Raw genomic sequence first — 25,370 nt, 5'->3', positions numbered from 1 at the left:
ACTGACATGTGGAATCTCTGCACAGCCTGGTCCTGAGGTCTCCAGGGGCTGGGAAGCTCCAGGGAAGCACCGACCCGGTCCTCAGAAATAGCTGCTGCTTGCATCCCTTGCAGTTGTTTAGCCCACAACATGAAGTGTAAGCAAAAACTTCTTCCTCTGAGCTTCTTCATCCTCCACCAAATGGTCAGGATGGAGGAGGGTACTAAACACTCCAGTCAAGGAGCAACAGAGTTCGCCTGAGTTCTCATTCCTCAGAATAAGTCCCCAAAGCAGTGTCCTGCTAAGTTGCATCAAAACGGCCTCGACTGCTAGGATCCCAAACAACTGAGAGCTCTCAGAATAACAAGATGCTGTTGGACAGGGGGTGATCAAAATGTATGGTGAATGTTAAATGAAAAAGGCTTACAGAAAGAGGCATGTTGCTATTGACCTGCACGAAAATACGCTCCCCCTACACTTTAAATACTCGTATCCCATTGTTCTTGCCACTTTCTGAAGCAGCTCTGAAAGTCCTCTTTCATGAGTGTCTTTAGTTGTACTATCACAGCCGCTTCCATGTCCTGAATGAATTCAAAAGGTTTACCTTTCAGGGTCATTTTGACTTTCGGTGCCAGATCTGGTAAATAATATGTATGAAGACACACTGCAATATTTTTATGAGCCTGCCTTTCTCTTGGATGGTCCTTGGCAGGAGAACTGTCTGCATTGCTGATCACACCTTATAAAGGTATGGAAGAGGACTTCCAGACCTGCTTCAGGCAGTGGCAAGACTGATGGGAAAAGCGTGTTTGAAGCCAGGGAAGTATTTTGAAGGAGATGCTGTCATACAGTTCTTAATTTAAATGTTCAATGTGTTTTGATCACCCTCTTAACTCTTGTTATTTGTCCCTAGGCTCTGTCTTTCTGAGGACCATGGCTCCAGCACAAGCTGGATGATCAGACAGTCTCAGTTCAGGAGCCAGAGGCATTAAACTGAGGGCAAACAGGACACTGCTGGATCACCAGCAGAAGTCTTCCTCTAGACAAGGACTTAGGAAGACCAGAGCCGTTGCCCTTCAGCAGCTCCTGCACTGCTCCCGCCTTGTGCCTGTGTGTCTTGTCATCTTTAAGACAGCTCTAGGAAGAGTTTTATTAACATTCTGTAGGTGGGAAATCCTAGCAAACACTGAGGAACCTGCCTGGGACCCAAGAGTAGAGTGGTGAGCGTGTGATGCAACCACAGTGGCTTGGTGCCCGGCTCTCTCAGGCTGCCCGGTGCTGTCTGCTGCTGTGACATGTGGGAAGGAAGGCAGGAAAGTTCCCACAAGCCATCATCATGTTATTTTTATTTCTTTGTTAACCTGCATCTTTTAAACTCTAAAAAGTTTAAGTCCCTTTTTAGCAAAAACCATGACACTGAAGGCAGGTGGCATATCTGTGTCATCATAATTCAGAACCATCTGGGTTACCTTGGCAACGCCAACACTCAATAGGAGGAAAGGCTCAAAGCCTATCAGCAGGCAATGGGGTATGTAGGTCAGAGGTGGGGCTTTGAACTCAGATCCCGGGTGTGCCAATACCAGATGCCCATGTAGCTACATGTGAATAGACCTTCCTTATAGTTTCTTGTGGTTTCCACATCTGCAAAATATTGAGGGTAACGTTCATTTTGCAGGAACTGTATGCCAAGAGGATTAAGTAAAGCAGCAGGTAAGAGGTCTCCAGATGCAGTCGGTAACCCCAGTGTTAAGATGACAGGGGTGATTTTTTTCAGACCCTCGGAACAGATATGTTGGAAAGAGCTCACAGGTAGAGAAACAATACGCCATGCTACAAAGAGAAATTTCACCCAGAGAATCATAACTGTTTATTTTGTTATATTACCCTGGACCCACCGTGGTGGCCCTGACTCTTGGCAGGATGATTTCACAAGGATAATAAGCCATGTTTATAGAGGAGGGCAGAGGATAAAAAACCAAAAGAAAAGAATGAACCAAAGAGTATGAGAACAAATTATGTGCCTGCACTCTATGAGAAGCCCTTAGGTGCTGTCATAATAAGGTGAGTTTCAATTACTTTTTAAAATGTTTTATCTTTTAAAAAAATTCCCCATGAACTTCTCTCCCTGAGTTATTAGTGGTACTTGCCAAGTGGTGTTTACTTTAGCTAGGGGAAGAATAATTTGACCAATGAGAAATATATGTAGGGAGGAAAAATTCCGTCAAATGCCAAATAAAAGATTGGAATGCCACAGACAGTTATTTTGGTTGTACTATTTAGGTCATCAGTGCTATATGTCAAGCATTATATGTCAAGCACACACACAGATTTGGAGCTATGGACACCTAAATACTGTGCTCTTAAATGTTGATTATGTCTTAAATATTCATTATATGCCACCTGGTGCTTCAAAGCTTGAAAATTTCAAACATTTTTATAAGTCAGAAATTATTTTCATGCAGAATATTTTTAACAATGAGCAATAAATCCTTCCTAGTGGATGCCTTTGTCATTCCTAGGAAAGAATTATGATGATTTCCAAACAACACACACCTGGACTTTCAGAGATGTGTGGTCCACTTTCTCTCTCTGGACACTGTCCAAATGCAAGCAAGAAAGGAAATGTTGGTAGCAGAAGTTGTAACAGTAGGATAAAGAGCTGCACACGGGCTTTAACAACTTGTTGTGGGTCCAGGGGTGGCTGTCCCTCCCTCCCAAGGCAATTAATCCACCAGTATGCTTTAAAAAATAGAGGATTAAAGTTTTGTTACTTCTCAAAATAGATTTTACTAGCTGGTAGGAGCCGAGCGTGATGTATCTTGGCTCGGCCTGTGGCAGCAGGGGATGGCTCTGCCTAGACACCAGGAGCTGGCTGGGCTCACCGTCACACTGCTGTGTCCCCTCCTCCAGGATGATGTCCGGGCGAGGGGCACAGCGGGACATGGAGAACTCAGACCTGCCCCCACGTGTCTCCTCAGGTCATTGGCTCAGTCTTACCCATTCATCTGAAGCTGAAATAACGGTTCAACATTGAAGACAGAAATTGAAACTGAAATTTCAACCACATGAGTTTGCTGATCTTAGACACTTAAATCTTTGTGATACAAAAGGAAAAGGACTTCTTGTGTTTGTCAGAGAAATAATGAAGGTGTGAAAAAATACAATTAAATGTACTTTGATTCGGTAGTTCAGCAATGAATCAAACACAGTATCAAATTGAAGAAAACATGTGAACAATGAAAGTAGAAAGACAATATCTAAAGCCTTTCACGGTAACTTGTAAGGGTTAGATTTCAGGCTGTGTTGAGTTGGATACTCAAAGGCAGAGCAGTGAGTAACCAGCTCCTTAAATGATTCCCTTTGTTTTTTGAAGAAATGATGCATTTCCAAATCATCCCCTGACTAAACGGCGTGAAGGTTTGCTACTACTGATGGGTAATTCATCTGAAACATGAGGAGAGGAGGCCATATTGGTCAGGAGGAGGATGTGTGACTTCCCGAGATAACTGGGTTGCTGAGAGAAGGTGAGGGAAGGCTGTCTCCCCTGGAGATGTGGCGCCCTTCCCTCCTCCTTGGACCTTTTTTTTTTTTTTTTTTTGGTTTTTCTCTGGTACTGGGGACCGAACTCACGACCTTGCACTTGCCAGGCAGGCGCTTTGCCGCTGAGCTAAATCCCCAGCTCCCTTCTTGGACCATTTGAAGGTGAAGGTACCAGCAGTGAGGGAGGGGTCCTTCTCCCCGAAGGTGAGGCATCCCTTCTCTATGTGAGGTGAGAGATCCCTTCTCTACTCTATGTGAGGCACTCTTCTCCGTCTGAGGTGAGGTACCCCTTCTTGACCTGAGGTGAGGGGCCCCTTTTCTACTTGAAGGGAACTACCCTTCTCCCCCTGAGGCTCTGCTTCTCTGCCGGAGTTGTCTCTTCTCCACCTAAGATGGGGGTCCCGCTTCTCCTGAGGTCAGGCGTACTTCCCGCCCTGGCAGTGTGGTGTTGTTTCACAGGCTGTTTCACAGGCTGCTCTTCATTCTAAGGGGCCTTTTAGTTGCCCCCTGAAGACCTGGTCTCTCTCATCTATCAGATCAGTGCAGCTGGTGACCCTGTCCTTGACCTATGGCCACCTCCCTTCTCACCTTCCTTCCCCTGGCTGTCCACTGCATAGACTGGCTTCTTCCTTCCCTTGCAGATGGGGTTGTGTGTCGTCTTCCTGTACCTGTGCCCCCTTTTGAGTCCCGCTCCTTTTAGGAAAACATTTTTCCAGGAATACTATACTTGTGGCAGAAATATAAAAAGTAGCCACCAGTACTCACTTCCCAGGGAAACACAGGTCTTTTCTTTCCTCCTTGTGTTGAACACTCACAGAAGTGAGGCAGTCGTATTTTCCTTAGGGCACGTGTAACTGAATACAATTATAACGGATGTCCAAGTTTAAAACACGAGTGTGAGTGTAGGTCTGAGGCAGACAATTCCATGTCCCAGGCAGCCTTTGCGTTTGAGACACACCAGGTTGGAGGGAGACGGGCCAAGGTAAACCCTCCTCCACCCTCCTCCCCACTCTGATTCCAGCCTGACATGAACACTGCCATGTTCAAGGCTGACTGCCCTGCAGACTGGCCACTCTGGACAGTTCCCAGAGCCAAGCTGGCCCTCTTTTGGAGATGGTCCTTGGATGGACAAGCAATACCAGCAATGTGCATATTCATCCCTCATTTGATGGGCGATCACTGGGAATAGCCTTTGGAGAAGACAGGGGCCCTGCCTGAGGAACTTGCCTTCTGAGAGACAAACAGCACACGGAAGAGGTGCAGACCATTTGCTGCTGCAGACATACCTGTCCCAGGGGAACACGGAGGCCTCAGGGCCACACTGGCAGGAAGTTCTGTGGCACACATGGCCAGGCTACATGGGCACTGAGAGAATGTCAGGGTTCCTTTTCTCTCATTGCTGAGACAAAACACCCATCACCCAGAATTAAGGAAGGAAAGGTTTATTTAGCTCACAGTTTGTGGAGGTTTCAGTCCGTAATCAGTTGGCTCCAAGGCAGGGAGGCACCTGGCGCAGGGGCAACAGTTCACTGCCAAGGAAAATAGCAAAAGCAGCAAGAGCAAAATGGGGAGGAGCAGAGAGAAGACTTTTTCTGTCCTTTACATTGTATGCAGGCGACCCACCCTAGGGTAGCACTCACACCCATAATCCTAGCACTAGAAAGCGAATCAGTCACAAACTCTAGATTCAGCTGCCCCCATAACTGCATGAGGCTTTGCGGGGACGGTTAGACAGAAGCCATAACAGAGGGCCATGCTGGTAGAAGTGTCGTTCACACTCAGCTGTTCTTTGTTCTTGGGAGTTTCCATGTGGCCAGCACTCAGGGCTGAACTGTCTGACCCATCTGACCCAGGACACCTGCACCTTCCAGCCTGTGGGTTACAGAGAGCGGCCGGGGCTGGCTACATGGGTTGTGGTCTAGGGTGCAGAGGAGACAGTGAGTGGAAATCCAATTGTAACGGAGTACCTACTGTATACCAGGTGTCAGATGAAGGCCCCCAGCCCATACAGTGGGCAGGATGCAGGTGGCATCTTTCCTGCTCACTCCATGGGTCACCACCTCAGATGCATCCCTGTGCCTGGTGCACGCAGGCCTCAGTGGAGCGGGCCAGCCACACCACAGGAGCTGCAACAGCACTTCCGGTGCCCCCAAGTCAGCCCCTCACCCAGGTAGTCCTCATGGTGCTGAGAGAAGTGGGCAAGAGCAAGCTGGGAATGGTGAAGGCCTGGGAGGGGTGGGAAGCGGCTCTGAGAGGAGCTGGCCTCACCCTGGGCCTGGCTCTGTGCTGGAAGAGGCTGGGTGTGACAGACGATAGTGACTTTTCATCCACACCTGGACTACAGTGGACTCCAGGGGAAGGGGCCCTTGCAGCCCTGCGGAGGGGCTGGGGCTGCTGCAGCTTGAGGGGAGCTCTCCAGGGCATGGGGCAGGGCCCTGATCTGCTCATCCTCTGCATCCTGGAAGGCTGGCTGTGGTCACGGGCACTGCGCTGGCTCAGCACAGAGCCTCAGGACCCCAGAAGTCCTGGGTGACAGTGCCATGTGTCCTTCTGATTCTCATCTTTCTCTCCCACACTATGGGTAACTTGCATCTTAATACACGTTCTGAACTAACTATATGTGGATTAAACATTAAGAGGTGCTGACTTTTTCCAGTCCTGTTTTTATGAATTATTTGGTTTTGCCTCACTGGTGGGTGGAATTACAGTTCTCATTAAAAAACTGAAAATGAATGGAATTTTCATTTCTCACTTTGTATGATTAAAACAAACTTTACAAACATTTTAAAAATACCCACAATGAGGAACACGTTTTCCTGCTTGCGCAGGATGCTGCCCGGCCATTTGGGCCACAGCTGCTCATGGGCCGCTGCGCTCGCACCGTCCGCAGAATCCCTGCACGAGCAGCGGAGAAGCGGGCTGAGGCCAGTGGGCAGCTCCAGCTTGTGGTCCTCACTGGGAGAGGCTGGGAAACAGTGGGGATCCTGTTGTGGTTCCGGGTACAGTTGGGTCTGTGGACACAGAAGAGCACCCCGAGTGCGGTTCTCAGGAGCTCTGAAAGCCAGAGCAGCACAGAAGGAAGCATTTACCACCCACAGGGGCTCAGCGAGCTGCTTGGGTGCTGCCCAGCCTGGACCATGGGATCTCCTGCTACAACAGAGTCTCTAGCGCCAGATAAATACAATTGAGTGCTGGTCAGGTATACTCCTGGGCCGGGCGAGGAAGCTCCTGGGAAGCCTCACACTGCCAGCTGAGCCTCCACCCACAAAGCCATTAGTGAGCTCCATGGAAACATAGACCTGCATCCACCTTTTTAACCAACTGACAGCTATGGAAAGTCACATCTACCAGGGAGTGAGAGTTACTTCCCAGCACTCAGAATAAAAGACAGGTACTAACGGTGAGCTGGAAAGACCAGCAGTAGAATATTGTATACACACTGCCATTATTCAGAAGTAACTCCATTTGCAAATATATATCCTGTGTGACGGGAAGAGAGACAGCATGTTTCGTGGAATTTGTTTTCATTTTCTTAGTGTCAGTGCCTGGAGTAAAGGCTAGAGGACTCCTCCTCAGTCCCCTGCTCGGTCAACAGCTGCGTCACCCCTATCTCCTCCGCTTGCCTGGGCCCCGGAGAAAGCCACCCTGGTTACTGTGCTGGTCCCACTGCTCTAATAAAGCTCAGTGCCATGGGCCCTGAGTTCTCTGGCCCCAGGGCTCCTGTCCCATTCGCTCTGGCCCACTGGACATCAAGTGACCTTGTTGGCTGGGAAAGGCCAGGCCTCTCTGCATCCTACAGGTTGAAGTTAGGAGAGGCGGTAACACATTCTCCTAAGGAAAGTACTGGTTCTGGGGTGCAGAGTGGGAAGCCACTGTGGCTTCCTGTCCACCTTGAAAGGAAACAAAACCTCGTCTGCCTCAAACCCAGCCCAACCCTCTAGCTTCCCTGTGGAGGAGGGGTTTGACTCTCTCCTTCTTGGGCTACAGAAATGAGCTACAGCTAAGAGGGACACTCCCGGGATGGGTGCCCTGCAAAGCATGGCCATCTGATCATGTCAGTTTCTCAGGAGCTCAGGAGCCAGTGGAGTAGGGTGGGTGAAGGTCCTCTCCAAAACTGACATCAGGTGTGCAAAACAATGCACTATACTGGGCTTGCTTCATAAGAAGGGAAAGATGAGCTCACTAATTGAGTAACCATTTAGGAACATGTTATTTCTTCTTTTTCATCATAGTAATGCTATGATTATTGCACTGTGATAACATGAATGTTAGCAGTAGTTTGTCTGTAGTTAGATAAATTATTTCTCAAAATCATACAAAAGTGATGGGATCTCAGATTTCAACCTAGGTAGTTAGATTAAATGTAAACTCATAAAATCTTTTATCCAAAAATCATAACCTGAATATACCAGTTAAATCAACTTGTATCTCTGAGTTACATTATCTGTCCTAAGAGGGGGGGTTCACCTGGTCAGCACCCTAATATGACTCTTCAATAAATGATTTTCTTCTGAAAAAAAATGAGATATATACTCTAGGCCATCTTGTTATATATAAAAATAATGTTTCTTTGGAAAAAACACATATAAAGTAAAATTTGGAATAAAACTCTGGGCAACAAAATAGGACAGAGGAGGTAATGTACTTCTCTGCATGCCTGGAGCTCCTAATGTGAAAAGAGGAATAAATCAGAACCTGGAATCCCAGAGGGACAAGTCCAGGAAACCTGGGCAAAGGGCTGGGAAGAAGTCTCTCTGCAAGACACATGTTGAGCAAATGCAAACTGGATCCAGCACATTACCAACTACCATGCAGCTACTTTCTGCAGTTTTGTTATTTTGAAGTAATTACGGCTTCACAGGAGGACGCAGTGGAGTAGAGAGGAGGTCTTGCTCTCTGGTGAGACTCCCTGAAGGGACTGTCTCATGCAGCCAGGACCAGCCAGGAGGGAGAGATGGAGCCTGAAAGATTTTACAAAAACATGTAATGATGTCTTAATGTAATAATAAATGAAGCCTTTACAATACCTCTCTGTTTTTGCCACCAGATTTATTTTAAATTACACCTCAAATATTCCTTGTTTAACCACTATTTGTTGACTTTTTTATGACCTTTTACTCTTTGGCTATAAACTCTATTTGTTTACTCTTGCTCCTAAGGACAAACTGAGGCATGCACATTTTGAGGAGAAGAGTCAGGTACAGAAGAGCAGTGGGTTGGAACAGGAGCTGTGAGCCCCAGAGGTGCAACATGAGGTGGAAGAGCTGGCCTGCTCTCCTAGACGGAGTTCCTCTCCTGGGCTCTGTACACTCCATAGCACACCTAACCCCAGGAAGTGCTATCTGAATGCTGTGGCTCCTGGGGCCTGGTTGGGTTCAGCCTGGCACTGTGGCTCAGAGCTGTACTTGCTAGGCTCTACTGGGACAATGGCCTCATTGAGATGGTGCCTGTCATGAGCAGGTGTGTCCCTATAAGACCTTCAATGCAAGTGTTCTAATTTGGGAGCATTTCAGCTGAGACTGCTAGTAAATATGTTAGCCACATTTGGTACAGATGAATTATCAGAGATGATCATAGAAATTTATATACCTTTTGGCTAATTTGTGCATTGGATGTGGAAACAAGTATTTCTGATATCTATTCAGTGTATTTAATTAACACTATTTCATCAATACACAATCCATTAACGTTAACCCTCCTTATGCAAAGTTCTTTTAGTTGATCTCTAAGAATTTCCAAAGTTTTAACAGTTCTAAACTTGCTGAAAAGTCCAAGTCCAAAGTCTCTTCTGAGATTTAAGGCAAACTCGTAACTGTGTGCCCAGGTGAGAAAAAAGTTAGACACATTTAACATACAATGGCACAGGGTAGACATTCCCATTTCAAAAGGCATAGAAGGGGCTGGGGATTTAGCTCAGCGGCAAAAAGCACCTGCCTGGCAAGCGCAAGGTCGTGAGTTCAGTTCCCAGTACCGGAGAAAAACCAAAAAAAAAAAACCAAAATCAAAAGGCATAGAAGGAGAGATGGAAGAGAATGGGTCCAAAGCAGTACAGAAACCAAGCAGAGCAAACCTTGTAGCTCCATGTCCAGCATCCATGGCAAATTGTCACTAGATGTGTGCTCTAGATGGCTTGGGCGATGCTACCTGTAGGGTGTTATCACTTGTAGCACACTCTTGGGGTTGTCTGCTCTCTGCCTGTGGTTTTCCTCGGCAGAAAATCCATGTCTCTGGCATTTCCAACGTTCTGCAATCTCTACTATATGCCTTTACTCTCACGGCTTCATGCACTGTTCTCTCAGGTGCACATTGTCTGGCCTCTTAGGCCTTCTAAAATATGGGTAGAAGTTTTCCTGACCCCACAACTCCTACATTTTTGCATTCCTGTAAAGCTAGCATCCCATGTATAACACCAAGATCTGATGACAGTTCAAGCAGTAGCCATGGCTACAGGGGCCTCTGAGTGCCTGGCTAGCTGAGCTCTGGGAAACTCTTACTTGACACTGAGTCAGCTGGGCTCTCTTCTCAGAGTTAAGTCTCTTACTTTTATATCATGGAGCCAATAAAGGATGGCATCTTGCTAATTCCTGAGATGCCCTCAAATAATTTTTATTATTGTCCTGATGAAAATTACTTGGCTTCTTTTTAATGTTAAGCTTTTTAGCAACCACTTTCTCTATGCAGGTGCTTTTCCTGGTGAAACTCCAAACTTTTCAACTGGGCTATTTGCTCCAGATTTTTAATGTAGATCTGACTAAAAGCTACCAACAGTATCAATGACACAGCCTAAAGATTGGGCTTCACTGAAATTGATGATAATTAGTCCATTCCTTTTTAATCTCAGTCTTTGGCAATATCTTAGAAAATTAACAAATTGTAGACAAATTTCTGTCAGAGTATGTCTGTTATGGTTTGGTTCTGGATGTCCCCCCAAAGCCTCATGCAGTTATGTGGCGGGCTATGATTGATTCATGGGTTTGAGTGCTTCACCTGCTCTGGGGCAGGTAGTTTCCATATAATGTAAGGAAGAGAAAGAGGCTTGCTCTTCCTGCCTGCTACCCACTTTTTGCTGTCTTCTACCACCATGAACTGTTGCCCTTTGCCATGTGCCACCTTACCTTGGAGCCAGGCTAGCATGGACTGAAACCTCCACAAACTGTGAGCTAAATAAACCTTTCCTTCTTTAATTTGAGGCATTGGGTATTTTGTCTCAGCAATGAGAGAAAAGTAACCAAGACAATGTCTTAGTTACTTTTTCTTTCCTGGGTCAAAGTACCTGACACCTACAAGTTAAATGAGGAAAGGTTTATTTTGCTTAGTTTGTAGAGGTTTCCATCTATAGCTGGCTATCTCCATAACAAGATGTGGCAAAGGAGAAACAGTCCAGGGCAAGGCAGGCAGGAAACAGTGTGACTTCCTTCTTCATTATCTTTTTATACCTTCCAGGCTACAAGTCTATTGGTTAGTGCCATCCACAAATAGGGTGAGTCTTTCCTCCTCAGTAAATCCATCATCCACACCCAGAATTATGCTAAACCAATCAATGGACTAATCCACTACTGCACACCAGTGTTCCAGTCACTCCCAAAAGCCTTGCCTCTGAGTGGATGAGGCTTTGGGGAACATCTAGGTATAACCCATAACAGAGGACGACACACACCTAACTGCCAATGAAGTTCTTTTTCCCATTGAAACATCTGCATCTCTCCCCGCATTCTGGCCTTTGGAGCTCTGACCAGAATCTCCCATCAAGCTTGGTTTACAGCATTCTAAGGCTTCTCCAACCAGTGTTTTCAAACCTTCCCAAACTCCTCCCTTGACCCAGTGCCAAAGGCTTCTAAACCACTTGGTCAAGTATAGTCACAGCAATGATCCCATTCTCAGGACCAAAACCTGTTTTAGCCACACATGGCCCCACTGTAGGCTGGTCTGGGACAAATTATCCGGCCCTCAAAATTTGAAGGAGGAGGGGTTTCTTTGGACTCAGTTTCCGAAGTTTTGGTCCATGGTTGGCAGGCTCAGATGCAGAAACAGCATGGTAGAAAGGCCTGCCATGAAAGAAACTGCCCATGTCATGGTGGCCAGGAAGCAGAGAGAAGGGAGGAGATGGGAAGGGAGAAGCACCCCAGTGACCTGCTTCTGACCAAGCCCAATCCTCTAACAATTGTAGCACCCCTTGAGCCAATCACCTTCCAAAGGTACTGCTTCTAAGCTCTTTTTTTAGAAAAAAATTTTTATTTTAAAGAAAATAGTACAAAAAAGAGAACAATAGCAAAATACAAACAAAACAAAGCAAGGACATTAAAAATGATACGGGGTTTTAAGCCAAATAAGGATTAACAGTGGTTGTTAAATTACATACTGTTATCTTCAACGAAGTTGCTCAGATTACCAGATGTAAGAATAGAAGATTGATCAAATCATTAAAGGGAATAAGAAAATAATAATTTAAAAGAACATTAGAGACTATACATAATTTCATTAGACAGGATTGTAAGAATTCACCAGTGGTTGTTATACTGAAAATTGTCTTCACCTAAGTTGTTCAGATTACCAGATATAAGCATGCAAAATTGGTTAAAATATAAAAACAAATTTTAATCTTTAACTGTTCCCCTCAAAAAACCATCAGACAGCAGCAGTACAGCTATGCCACCAATCTATATATATATATATATATACATATATAGCCTTAGTACTTTCTTTTTCTGCTTTCCCTCACCCCAGTTGTTCCTTCATTTGAGCAATTTCTTTCCCTTTCTTATTATCTAATTGTACATTTTGGGTTTTATTTACTCCTTCATGTTCTTGCACCAGGGAGACAATGTGATGTTTACACATGCAGGTCCGATTTATTTCACTTATGAGTATGGTCTCTAGTTGCATCCATTTACTTATTAAAGCCTCGGGTTATGGGCATCTGAGATGTCTCTAAGCTCCTGAGGGACAGTTTTCCACTCAAACTCCTTCACTGTGCTATGGACAGGAGTCAGTGTGAATGGGATCAGCTCTCGCAGCCAGACCTGGGAAGGTGGGACTACTTCAGAGTGGCTCAGCAGAGTTCTCCCCCAGAGGCCTGAGGAACAGTAGCACCCCCTGGAGAATGCTCCCTGGAAGAAGATATCCAGGAACTCCCAAAACTCATGCTCACAATGGCTCCCAAAGACCCTTTCAGTAAAACACAAGTATGATGTCACATGCACTCAGAAGTTATGAACACCTTAAAGGTGATCTGGATGGACCTTGTCCCACTCAACCCAGCTATCCCCCTGCTGGGTATTTTTCCAGAAGATCTAAAAACATCATATCATAGTGATGTATGTGCACCTATGTTCATAGCAGCACAATTTGTAATTTCTAAAATGTGGAAGCAACCCAAATGTCCATCCACCGAGGACTGGATAAGAAAATTGTGGTACTTTTATATAATGGAATATTACTCAGCTGTAAAGAAAGATAAACTCGAGGCTTTTATAGGTAAATGGTCACAACTAGAGACCATACTCATAAGTGAAATAAATCAAACATACATGTGCAAGCACCGCATTGTATCACTACTGTAAAACCTGAAAGAGTTAATTTAAAATCAGAGGTATGATAGACATTGTGAAATAATAGGAAACCGCTCAAGGGTAAAGGGCAACTGGGATGGGGGAAAAGAGAAGGGAAAGAAGGAGAAATTTTGTATGTATGTATATACAGGATAGTTAACATGGTTGTTTACCGTCTTCTATTTCTTTGCTAAAAGAAACTGTCAGTGAGTCCTTGTTTGATCAGTATTGCATGTCTATATCTGTTTTCATGAGAAGCTGCTTTGAAGATAACAATATGTAATACAACAACCATTGTTAATTCCCTACCACTTTGTTTGTAACTCTGTATTGTCTGTACTGTTCTTTTGCTATGTTGTAAAATGTTGTCTGTCTGTTAAAAAAAAAAAAATTGCAAGATAACCAAAGATGATTTGAAATCACAGAGGAAAAAAAAAAAAAAAAAAAGAACCTATGCTTCATTTCCTCAAAGAGATCTGGTAGGAAGTTTGGCCATAGAACATAAGAGATGATAAGACGGGAACAACTGCTGATGTTTAGGAGACAAAAACCTCTTCTGGGTAAAAGCTGTTTCCTGAGCGTCCATCCAGGACATGGAATGGAGCACACATGGCCCCACTGTGGGCTGGTCTGGGGAGCGAGTGAGGAGCTCAGTCCCAAGCAGTGACTCCTCCTTGTTCCCCAGGCTCAGGGAGAACAGTGTGTGCCCAGGCATTCGGCCCCATGGGGCACATGTGTGAAAAAGTGAGCCCAGGGAGGCAAATGCACTGAAAGGGAGCAAGGGAGGGCAGGCATGTGGGATTCCGTGCATTCTCCTTCCAGGTTCCCAGCAGAGATCACTCCAAAAAGGTAAAAACAAAGAAATGTAATACAATACATAACAATGTGTTAGAAACATAAATATTAAGATTCATGTAAAAAAAAAAAAAGGTCCGAAAAAGGGGAGAGTGAAAGAAGACCTCACAACCCCAACGCACAGTCTCAAATATCTCACAGCCTTGCTTGTTGGCCACAGTAAGTTATTTATGTTGGACATTAGTCTTCATATAATAATATCAAGTATTTAGAAAGAAAAAAGTACACGTCCAAATTACTCATTACTGAAAGAAGAAATTACAAAGTGAATTATAAAATATTTCTAACTGAGAAATAATGAAAGTTCTAGCTGTCAAGATTTATGAAACACAAATACAAGTAATTGGAGGAGACGGTGTGCCCCCACTCACAGGGTATTGGAGAAGAAGGGGAGCAAAAACAAGTGGGCGTAAGGCCCTCTCAGTGTGCTGGGAAGACAAAATCCTCGCCATCCATCTTCCGATTAACTCCTCACGGCGGTCATGAAAGGAAACAGAACTCTTGAGGCCTATGCACTTTAATCTTGTCTCTCTGCTAGAGATGGAATTTATTCCTCTCCCCTGGAGGATGCAAGCCAGTTTCCTACACCACTTCTGCCAGGTCTCAGCTCCAGACTTTTCCTCTGTCCACTTTTTTTTTTTTTTTTTGCTACGGCTTTTGTTTCTTTTATTGGGTGAGGGATTTTGTAAGACTCTTTCTTTGTCTTGGATTCTAGGAAGCACAGGTCACATTTGAACAGTACAGAACTTTTCTGTACACACTTTGTTGGCTGACTTGAAATTAAACTTTACCTTATTTCTTCTAAATTCATAGTCTATTCGTACTGACTTTCTGTCTTATTTATCTTTATCTTTTCGTGCTGGAAATACTTTTGTAAGCTGTGAAACAGCTTTCTATGAGGTTGCTATCAACCATAAAAAAAATGACTTGTCTTTGACCAAAAGGAAAAGTACTCCATAAATATTTATTAAGTCTGAATTAGCCACACTAATTTATCAGGAAAGGATGACAAGGGGATGCCACATTATTTTTATCCTTCAGTTACCAGCACTTTTAATCACTACCTCTGAGAATCTCAATATAGCTTCTTTGAGTGCAAACATGGAAAGTCACACTCACCGCTTTCTCAGGACTCATTTCGGCCTGAGTTGGCAATGCTAAGCCATGAGCAAATTCAAGAACTCTCTGAACGGGGCTTTGTTTGCCTGGCCTAAGTGGGGTTGAATAAATGTTGTAACTATTTTCCTCCTAAATGTCTTCATTATGTTTCAAATATTTTGAGTTGAGTAAGCCCTTGAACACATTTAGTTAAGCAATATTGCTCTGCTCCTTAATCTTTAAATTCAAGTGGGTTTTAAAGGAAATTATGATTCATATGTTTCCAATTCTTTTATTCTTACTGAAACTTATCTAAACCTCACTTCGTAATAGTTATCTGATGTCTAAAGTTTTTGAACTTTCAACTGTTTTTCCCAAGTCAGGCCCTCATGTTTGGTAAAAGTTTGCTTTTAAAGCCTAGGTGTTTCAGTTCTGAACCCATGAGGTTTGAAATGACTTTTGTATGTGAGCAAATGCCATCCCTGCAAATAGCCCAGGGTTAGATCACGGAACTCCTTCTCCTCTCTTGGCGTAGGTGAGGGAGGAGGAAACTTGGGGAGGGGGTTGGCTCTGACTTTGCTTTAGGACTTTACAACAGTTTCAGCGGGAAGAAAACGAAGGTCCAGTTCAGTAGGTCACATGGCCTCTCTGGGTCCGGAGAGGCCCAGCAGTGGCCGGGGTGTGCAGATCCCAGGCCTCTTTCCTCACTGCGCTGTGTGGACTCACGGCCTTTCCAGATTCCAGGAGAGATACAAGTTTATGCTTATATTGTCTGATCAATCTTGCATGCCTATATCCTGTTAGCTGAGCAACTACTCTGAAGATAACAATATGCAATATGTTAACCATTGTTAGTCTCCTATTATCTTGTTTTGAAATTCTGTATCATTGTCTTTAATTTTTTCTCTTTTCTCTTTAAAATAATAAAAAAAGAGAGAAGCAGGTTTTCTGGAAGTGGGTGTTTGGAGCAAAGAGTATGGAGAAAGGTGAAGAAGATCCAAGGAGGCTTTGCCTTCCTCCTTCCCAGCCAGGCGCGCTACTACTCTCTCCACACAGGCCAGGAAGAGGAGCAAATCCTGTTGCTGGAAGCCCTGAGCCTCGCTGTTTCTCTGTCCTTGACCTAGACTCCCCTGAGGTGACAGCTACAGAGCCGAAGCAGCCACAGACCCAGCACTCAGGTCCCTGTGTCCAGGAGGCAGAGGTTTTCAGAAGGAAGGTGTGGCTTTAAGTCCCAGATGTCCCCACCTGTGAATCTGAAACATGGACAAGGAAACCTGAGTCTCCTCTGAAGAAGGCAAAGGAGAGACCCACCCAAACTGCTGCAGGAGCAAATGTGATAAGAGCGTTTGAGAAAGAAGGAGCACATCACAGGCTGTGTTCTGCAAAGCTGGGCATTTCCCCACCCTCCGCAGGGACCTGCCAGCTCCAGCCCAGCCCGCCTGTGCATCCCAGCTCCTCCATCGGACCTGAAGCAGTAAGTGTGTTCACATCAGGAAGGCGGGGTGGAGAGGCACGTGAAGGTGTGTGAGGGGCAGTCAGCGGGAGCAGGAGAGTCAGACACTCCTCCACTCACACATCTAACACAACCCATTTAATGACCTTGTCCGGTCGCAGGTGGTTAGGTCTTGAGGCAAATGAAGGTTGAAACAATAGATCAAGCAGCCACAACTGACTTAGGAGCCTGGAAAACAAGAGGCAGAGACTGGAGGAGACAGCAGAGGAGTTCCTCCTGCTTCTGCTTGGGCCCTCTCACTGCCTGCTGCAGGGGACGCCAACCCTCTGTCCACGCCTTCCCTCCAAGCCGTACCCTGCCCCGCACTGCGGCTAAGCTAACTACCTGCTGCCTTCCGGTTCTCTATCCAGGTCGCTGCCCTCAGAAATGCCGCTGGGTCCCAGGATGACCAGATGCCCTCTTGTCTGCCCAGTCTGGAGGAGGCGCTGCCCAGAGGATACTAGGGTAGCGCTAAGGGCCTCTGGACCATGCCGAGACCACACAGCATGCAGGCTGGTGAGGTCGACCCACATCATTGATCCAGATGTTATCAAAGCCAGCCACACCCTCCAAGAAATAACACCGATGTGAGTGCAGCATTAATATCTGTTCTTTCCAATACAGTTCAAATTCTAAAAATAACAATTACCATTCTTGTAATAGGAACAGATTCGCACTTGGAGTGGGAGAGGCTGTCGGAGAGGATTTCTCAGAAGACCGATTATGCCTTCGTTTTATGAAATGATACTTTATTTCTAGTTGGATCAAGTAGCTAGCAGTTATAAAGTATTTATAAAGCCTTATTCTAATCTCCTCAAGACCTCACCCTCAGCATATAGTGTGGGCAGAATTCAGACTTTTAGAGTATTTCTGCAGTTATGCCCTGGCCAGAAGTGGAGGGAGCTGTAGGAATTGGGAGAAAGTTTTAGCTTTATGAGGAGATGCTGTCTAACTGAGCTTAATTGCCTGTCATGGGCTAAACACAGGGTCAACCACCTTATCCCACAGTCGTCTCTGGGACCACACAGGACCCCTGTAACTAACCAGCCCTCTGCAGCAGGCCGACTGGGCTTCCATGTTTTGCAGGGCGAGGGTCCTCACTAGCGGCTAGCACGGGGGAGTGGTGCTTCGGTTCTGCACTGTTAACTCTTCTTTTTCCTGATTCTGTGCCCAGTGGGAAGGAAGTCTCCTGGGCACTTCTCCTAGCACAGACATCACAGCCGCACTGAAAGTCCTTTTTTTTTTTTGGTTTTTTTTTCCGGTACCAGGAACCGAACTCACAACCTCGCGCTTGCCAGGCAGGCGCTTTGCCGCTGAGCTAAATCCCCAGCCCCTTGAAAGTCCTTTTGTATAAAGGCACTGCTCCTACAAGAGTTTTTCCAGAGCCTGTGGGGAGTCAACCTCTTTCCTTCCCTCCTGCTCCTCCACCCCCTTTGCCTCGCAGGTGTTGAGACCTGTCTGTGAGCCGTGACGTCCTCATGGACAAGGTGAGGTAGGGCTGCTGAGACTGAGGGGAGGTCTTGAGATCACTCAGGTCTGCTTTCCAGTGCTGTGAGTGCCTGAGCCCGGGTCGAAAGGTAGGGAGCCCCCAGGTCATCCCCTCCGACAGCTCCTCCGCTAGTTACACGTGTGGGCAGACCTGAGTGATGCCACATGGCTAGAATCTGATAGGCCACACTTCTCAGAGGCACATTTGATGTACCGGAGCGACCTCTCTGCCATGCTCATGGTGCAGTAGCCAAAGAGTCCTGCCCCCACTGCACTCCAGCATCCGAAGGGAAAGGATGTCCTAGTGGAAGGCTACTGTAACTGCAAATGGGACCTGTCTGCAAAGGGTCCTCCTCTTCAAGCCATGGACACTGGTCCCTAGAGGGAGCTGCAGTCAAACAGGGCATCTGGGGAGCCGTGGCCTTCCCAGGCCTCAGTGCAGCAGGTTTTGAGGTCTTCAGTCTCCATGTCGGAGAGACATGAGTGGAACAGCAGGTGGCTATGGCCAGGAGAAGCCCCAGAATGAGTTAAATAGAGAAATCAAGGTGTGTATTGATGGGCCAATTTTCCTCTGTCCTTCTACCCACATGTTAATGTCTAATGCATCGGTAAGTGAGATGTTACCTTTGTACCCACTTGGCTGGGCGGTGGTACCAGTGTTTGTTCAAACAACGATCTGTATGTCACTGTGGGTGTTTTGTGGATGAGACCAGCATTTGAGCTGGTGGACTCTGAGCTGAGCAGATAACCCAGGTGGTGAGGCCAGCCCCATCCTAGTCAGTGAAGGACTTAGAGAACAGACTGGGGTCTAGGAGGCAGAACATTGCCTAGACGGCCTCAGACACCATCATCAACTTTGGCCAGGTCCTGGCCTGTACTGCTGCCTGCAGACCCCAAACTCATCTGCACAGTCACATGGACCAGCTAGCTAAAAAATCTATCAATCTCTGTGTATATGTAGATGGGCATATGTGTTACATATCTCTGTGTATATGTATGTGTAATGGAATTTGTGTGTATCTGTGTCTTACTTTTCTTGTGGCTAAGACAAAATACCTGACACCCAAAGTTAAAGGAGGAAAAGTTTATTCAGCTCATAGTTTGTAGAAGTTTCAGTCCTTAATGGGCTGGATCCAGTGCAGGATAACATGGTGGAGGGGCAACTGTTCATAGCGGCAGAAAACAGCAAAAGCAACAAGCGAGGAGAGGAATGAGAGACAAACGTGCTTCTGTCTCTTATATTGTATTCAGGCCACTCACCCTAGGGTGGGTATAGCACTCACATCCTCAATCCCAGCATTGGACCCTGAATGAATCACAAAATCTAGGTTTAGCCACCTCTGTAAAGCCTTGCCCCCATGACTCTGTGAGGCTTTGGGGGAACATCTAGATACAAAAAACTATTACAGTCTGTGTATTTTGTTCATGTGTGTATATAATGTGTATACTTGAGTGTATATTTATGTATCATACGTACATTTGTATATGCATATGTATGTGTGTGTGTGTATATATGTGTATGTAGGTAGTATTAGTGTATCTATATATGTACAAGGCTGTGCATATATATTCATGTGTATTTGCATGAACACATTATATGTATACATTTGTATTTGCATGTATGCACATGCATGTGCACATACACGTATGCATGTGTATACGTGAATATGCAGAATACGCATATATATGGATGCATATGGGCAGTATGTTCTCCTGATCTGTGTTATACTTTTTAAAGTTTCAAAATACAGTCCAAAATGTTAAAGGAAGACTTGCAGAAACAACAATTAGTACGTTTTAAGTGGCAAGCTATCCTGCCAGGCAAATGAAATCTTGTGCTAACCCCTCTGTCCTGCCTGGTCACAAGCCAGCACTTTGTGGAGTGTATCTGCCCTGTGTATGCTACTTGCCCGCTAGTTCCTTAGCAGCATCTGGGTTACCACACTGACTGTCATGGTACCACACTGCCGTGTTCATGTGACCCTTAAGGAGTCCCTGACCCCACCTCACTATGCCCACGTTATTCATCTCATGTTGCCTCATCCCAAAGACACAGTACTATCTCCAGTCACCACAGAATGCTGGACAGTAAGATATTTTGATAGAAAGACAGAGACCACATTTACACTACTTTTACTATAATATATTGTAATTGCTCTATTTTCATATTCATCATTGCTGTTAATCACTCACTGTACCTAGTTTATAAATTAGACTTAATCACGGTACGCAAGTGTAAGAAAAATCATTGTATATACAGTCCAATCCTCTCTGAGGTTTTGAGGATCTGCTGGGGTCTTGGAACACATCCCCAAGGGCAGGGGTCCAACTGCAGGGTTCCAATGTGCGGCGACTTCAGGGTGCTGCCTGGCAGTCTTAGGGCATGGTTGGTAGTCATTTTTTGTAACACAGCAGAGTGGGATGTTTCAGGGCCATCTGGCTGAAGGTCAGCAGAGAAATGCTGTGTGGAGGTCCATTTCATCGCAGGGCAGCTGAACTACATGTCAGAGTGGCTGGTGCTCCCTGCCACTGCTGGGTAGAAACGTCTGCAAACACACACACTGGGCAGTACAGGCCATGTGGGACTAACTCGCCAAGCAGTGACCTCGGTTTAAGAGGTTTTCATTCTTCTTGCAATGTTTATTAAATCAGATCCTGTGGACAGGCCACATGGAGTCCTGGGGATGGCCACCCTTCAAGACCCAGTAGCAGTAGTGGATGTACAGCTAAGGTCCTCTGGAGATGTGCAGCCTCCAGACCATTCACCTGGTCTCCAGCTTAGCATTTGTCTTAATTGGTCTGGTTTCGACTGCAGTCACACAGCATTACTGAAGCCCAGAGCAAAACCAGCAGATTTTGCCTAACATTATTTCATGAGGTTTCGTGGTTTGTTCATCAAACATGGAGTTAAATGTCACAAAATGAAACCATAAAATCTTGTCTAGGAAAAATCCATGTCTCTCCAGAGGCGCCAAATGCACTTTAATGTTAAACAGTGGGGCAGGGCTGGAAAAGGTTAGTCCACAGTTTAGTAAACTGGTCTAGATGACAATTAGATCTAGCAATTACAGTTTTTTTTAATACATTTTGATTTTGGTAAAACCAAACTTTGAAAAGAGGACCACTATGAAAATGATATCCCTCTCAGTATTCTGAAGCTCAGAGGTCAGAGATTAAATTGTGACTTTAAACAACACCAGTGGGATAAACGTACCTTAAAAGGCCCACTTTTTCAATGATGGAGAAGGGAGGAGGTCCTGGGGTCTGGATACCCAGGAGCTCCTCCACAGCCACCACCCTGGATGCATCCTGGATTCTTTTGTTGTTAAACTTGATGTTTCTACTTTTTAGTATTCTCTAGATTAACAGATTTGATATAAAATGTACATATAATTATATAAGGGTTTTATTAGATAGCCTTATAGAACCAGAAGCAGGAAAGTCCCAATTGCAATCTGCATGATCAGAGGCAGAAGAATCCAAAATGGCCATCTGTGCACTCGGAGAGCCAGTAGAGGCCAAAGGTTAGGGTTCACTGTGGAGGCACCAGTGCAGATCTGCATAGGAAGACTGAAGAGTATGTATCAGAACATTGAAGACTTTGAGCTGGAAGACTAAAGAAACGAGACCAAGACCAGTGTTTGAAGACAATGAGCTACAGGTCCATTGGTTGGAGCCACCTGCCTCTGGGGTGGGTCTCACCCCTTGGTTTGCTGACCTTTGTACCTGTTATGATCCATACATTGTGTCAACTTGAGTCTAGAAGCTTAACTAAATAACTGAGCAGTTCTACATCCTGGGGTGAAAAGGACATGCCCTTCCTGCTCTAGGATGTTGTTCATTGTGTCAACTTGAGAAGTTTAGAAGGTTAACTGTGTGACTCAGCAGGGAGCCAGGGTCCTTACTTTGTGTTCATCCTGGGCCTGTGCAACGGAGATGTTGCGGGCACAGGCAGATAGCCAATATACAATTTGAGGGAAAAGAGGCTTGCTCCACCCTCTTTGTGTTCTTCCCGCTTTTGCTGTCTTCTGCTGCCTTAAAGTGTTACCCTTGTGCCAAGCTATCTTGCCTTGGAGCCAGCTGATTATAGACTGAAACCTCCCCAAACTGTAAGCTAAATAAACCTTTCCCTCTTTTAATTTTAGGCGTTGTGTATTTTGTCTCAGCAACGAGAGAAAAGTAACCAAGACAGTGCCCATCACTGCCAGACATACCCAGAATCTACTAATGTGCTAGGTGGGTTTTACTCAAGTCAAATTACAATAGCGCAATTAACAATTACACTTTAAATTTTAAAAAAAAATTTATTAGTACATAATGATTATATTCATTATGTGGAGAACTGGTACAGGTACATTAACACATCTCAATTCTTTCATTTCTCCTTTCTTCTCTACCTTCCTCTTTAAAAATATTTTTGTTAATATCTGATTGATTGTTTATTTCATAAGGCTTTATCAAGTTAATTAACATAAACACAAGTTAATTACAAATGGGCATAAAATATACATAACACATAAAACAATTGTAGTAAATCAAAGTATACTTTTAGATACATTGATCATGCTGGATTACAATAACTTTTTATTTCTCCTTTTTTCTGATGATCTGTCTTTTATTTTATACTTTATTTATATAGTAGGTTTCTCATGTAAGGAAAACTATGTGGTAGTCAAGCTCATGTGTCTGACTTACTTCACTTAACATTGTCTCAATGTGAACCTATTTTCCTACAAGACTCTTGTTTATCCTTCTTTATGGTGAAATAGCATTCCATTGTGTATAAATATCATATTTTCTTTATCCATTCATCTGCTGATGAACATATAGGCTGCTTTCAAGATTTAGCTATTGTAAATTGTGCTGCTATAAACAGGGGTATGCATGTATCACTGTAATATCATTAACTCAGGGAAATACCTACAAAGGGAATAGCTGAATCAAATGGAATTTCTATTTTTAGTTTTTTGAGGAATATCCATACTCATTTCCATAGCTTTTGTACCAGATTACACTTCTACCAATAAGAATGAAGTATTCCTTTTTCCTCACAGCATTCCAGAATTTGTTATTGTTTGATTTCTTGAGGATGATCATCCTTTCTGAAGCGAGATGGAATCTCTATATTGTTTTAATTTGCATTTCTCGGACTGCAGTGATGTTAAACATTTTTTCATGTATTTATTGGCTGTTTGCCCTTCTTCATCTAAACAGTGTTTATTCATCTCAGATGCTCATTTTTGGATTGGATCTTTAAATTTGGGGGTTCTAATTTAGTTGAGTTATATATTCTGGATATTAATCCTTTGGCTGAGAAGTAACGGGCAAAATTTTTCCCACAGTGTAGGTTTTCTCTTCGTCCTTTTAGTGGTTCCCTTTTCCGTGCAGGTTTTTAATTTGATGTATTCTATTTGTAGTTACTTGGTATTATTGCTTGTGCAAATGGGGTTCCATTCAGAAAGTATTGGCTGTGCATATCTTCAATAATTTATCTTGTTTTCCAGCAGATTGTTTCTGTCTTGATATCTAGTTCTTTTATCCATTTTGATTTTAGTTTAGTGAGAAAGTGCATGGTGACAGATACGAGTCTACATTCAATCTTCAACATGTAGAGAGCCAGTTTTCCCAGCAACATTTGATAAATGGGCTATATTTTGTCTAGTGAAAGCATTTGAACCCTTTGTCAAAGATAAAGAAGCTTGGTTGTTTCTGCATCCTCTGTTCTGTCCCATTGATCTGCAAGTTTGTGTTTTTGCCAACTTGTGCTGTTTTTATCCCTCTAGCTTTGTAGCATAACTTGAAGTCTGAGGTGTACCCTACCTTCCCACTGTTGCCCAGAACTGCTTTTGCTATTCTTGGTGTCTTCTTGTTCCATATGAATTTCTGGCTCTTTCTTTCTCTCTCTCTCTTTCTCTCTCTCTCTCTCTCTCTCTCTCTCTCTCTCTCTCTCTCTCTCTCTCTCTCTCTCTCTCTAGTTCTTTGAAGAATGGTATTGGTATTTTGACTGGAATTTGTGTTTCATCTGTATAACAGTTTTGGAAGTATGGCCATTTTGACTATATTGATTTTGCTTCCCAAGAATGAGGAAGTCTTTCCATTCTGTCATGTCCATTTCAATTTCTTTTTGTAAAGTCCTGTAGTTTTCATTGGAGAGATCTTTCACTTGCTTGGTTAGGGTAATTCTTAAGTATTTTATTTTTCTTGATGCTATTGTGAAAGGTATGTTTTCCTTACTATCTCTCTGTGAGTCTATTCTTGGTGTACAGGAACACCATTGATTTTTGAGTGTTGATTTTGTATATGCCTACACTACCAAATTTGGATATTAAGTCTAGGTATCTTTTGTTGCAGTTTTTGGCATCTTCTTTGTAGAAGATCACGTCATTTGCAAATAATGATAATTTAAATTCTTTCTTTACTATCCATTTATTTATTTCTCTTGTCTAATTGCCCTTGCTAATTTTTTTTTTTTTGTACTGGGAATTGAACTCAGGACCTTGTGCTTGCCAGGTAGGTGCTTGTGCTGCTGAGCTATATCCCCAGCCCCCTTTGCTAATGTTCAGAGAAATGTATTGAATAGGAGTGATGATAGTAGACATTCTTGTCTTATTCTGGATTCTAGAGGAAAGTTTTTAGCATTTCTCCATTTAATATAATGTTGATTGGCCATTTGTTTTTCATAGATGGTTTTATCAGATTGAGATGAAGACCTTCTATTATTTTCTTCAAAGTTTTTATCATGAATGATGTTTGATTTTGTCAGTCTTTTTTCCTGTATCTATTGAGATGATCATGTGATTTTTAATCCTTGCTTCTGTCTATGTATTACATTTATTGATGAGCATATATTGAACCTCCCTGCATCCCTATAATGAATCCTACTTAGTCATGATGTATGATCTTTTTGATGTTTTGCTGCCTTTTGTTTGCTAGTGAGGATTTTTGCATCTATGTTCACTAAAGAGATTAGCCTGTAGTCCTCTGTTTTTAGTTAAGTACTTTTCTGTTTTTGGAATCAAGGTAATACTTGTCTATGGGAATGAGTTTGGGAGTACTGTTTCCTTTTTGATTTCATTAATGAGTTTGAGGATTATCGGCTGTAACTCTCCTTTAATGTTCTTGTAGAATTTGACAATGAATTCATTGGGACCTGGACTTTTCTTAGTTTATGTGGTTTTTAAAAAATTATTATTATTTTTCCTGTTTCATTGAGTGATATTGGGTTATTCGGGATTTTTATATCTTCCTTGGTTCAGCTTTTGTAGTTCATATGTACTGGGAATTTATCCATTCCTTCTTTATTTTCCATTTTATTAGAGTTAGAGTACAGGTTCTCAAAATAGTTACCAATGATTTTTTGGATTTGTTGC

General features: G+C 43.9%; 1 long non-coding RNA gene across 1 annotated transcript; it reads left to right on the top strand.

Moving 5' to 3' along the window:
- Positions 1 to 1,645: 1,645 nt before the first annotated feature.
- LOC106147822 lies at positions 1,646 to 3,117 on the top strand. The gene is made up of 3 exons (XR_001232807.1): positions 1,646 to 1,689; positions 1,899 to 2,040; positions 2,958 to 3,117. It is a non-coding gene; the product is annotated as an uncharacterized LOC106147822 (long non-coding RNA).
- The last annotated feature ends 22,253 nt before the right edge of the window (positions 3,118 to 25,370 follow it).

Source organism: Chinchilla lanigera, unplaced genomic scaffold (assembly GCF_000276665.1).
Source record: "Chinchilla lanigera isolate Chin_1 unplaced genomic scaffold, ChiLan1.0 scaffold00010, whole genome shotgun sequence".
Classification (NCBI taxonomy): domain Eukaryota; kingdom Metazoa; phylum Chordata; class Mammalia; order Rodentia; family Chinchillidae; genus Chinchilla; species Chinchilla lanigera.
The sequence above is the reverse complement of the archived record's forward strand: the minus strand, read 5'-3'. Positions and strand labels throughout refer to the sequence as shown.